The sequence below is a fragment of the Eumetopias jubatus genome, unplaced genomic scaffold (assembly GCF_037043125.1).
Source record: "Eumetopias jubatus isolate StellerSeaLion01/CBP00866 unplaced genomic scaffold, mEumJub1_p1.0 scaffold_2, whole genome shotgun sequence".
In the NCBI taxonomy this organism is placed as follows: Eukaryota; Metazoa; Chordata; class Mammalia; order Carnivora; family Otariidae; genus Eumetopias; species Eumetopias jubatus.
In genome coordinates, this window is record NW_028274808.1 from 173024496 (window position 1) to 173025472 (window position 977).

General features: G+C 44.8%; 1 pseudogene; it reads left to right on the top strand.

Annotated features, from left to right (window-relative positions):
• Positions 1-428: 428 nt before the first annotated feature.
• On the top strand, positions 429-724 carry LOC114198526 (bolA-like protein 2 pseudogene; annotated as a pseudogene).
• Positions 725-977: the final 253 nt, after the last annotated feature.

A 977-nucleotide genomic window follows, 5' to 3' on the forward strand; every position in this document is an offset into this window, starting at 1 on the left:
CCATTTTGTGATTAACAAGATCTCACATTTATCATTCCTCAGCTGTAATTTGCCTTTGATTTAAAATGTACTGTTATGGGGAGCCTGGGTGGCTCAGTCAGTTAAACATCTGCTTCTGCTCAGGTCATGATCCCAGGGTCCTGGGAACAAACCCCGCATCAGGTTCTCTGCTCCGTGGGAAGCCTGCTTCTCCCTCTCCCTCTGCCTGCTGCTCCCCCTGCTTATGCTCTCTCTGTCAAATAAATAAATAAAATCTTAAAAAAAAATAAAAGGTACTGTTACTGGATCATAAAGAATAACCTAAATATAGTTTCAATTCGAATTAAAATAGATCCTTGCGGGGCGTCAGTAAGGGCGGAAGCACTGTCGCTGGGCTATGAGCTGAGGTTCCATCCCGGCTGGGCTGCCGCCCCTTCTGGGCTGCCGCAATGGAACTCAGTGCCGAGTACCTGCGGGAGAAGCTGCAGGCAGAGCATGTGGAAGTCGAGGAAAAGACTCCCAACCGTTGTGCGTCCAGCTTCCGAGTCCTGGTGGTGTCGGCCAAGTTCGAGGGGAAGCCACTGTTTCAGAGACACCCGCTGGTGAACACGTGCCTAGCGGAAGAGCTTCTGCACATTCATGCCTTTGAGCAGAAAACCCTGACCCCTAGAACAGTGGGCCCGTGAGCAGCAGAAATAAGAGACCAAGGCCTGCACAGCCATTAAATTATGAATCAGGGCCAAAAAAAAAAAAAAAAAAGAAAAAGAAAAAGAAAAAGAAAAAGATCTTTGCCAAGCTATTTATGCTTTAGTACATTTCATTATCTGCCATTTTTTCCTTTCTCCCACCTCCATTTTTCCTTTTAGTTAAGGTGTTCTTTGGTAACATTTTTTTCATTGAATGTTTTCTAGTTTCCACTTTCTGAAAGCATTGGGGAAACCAAACACATGCACATATACACACACTACTGAAGAAGCATTTTGAACAAACGAAATATT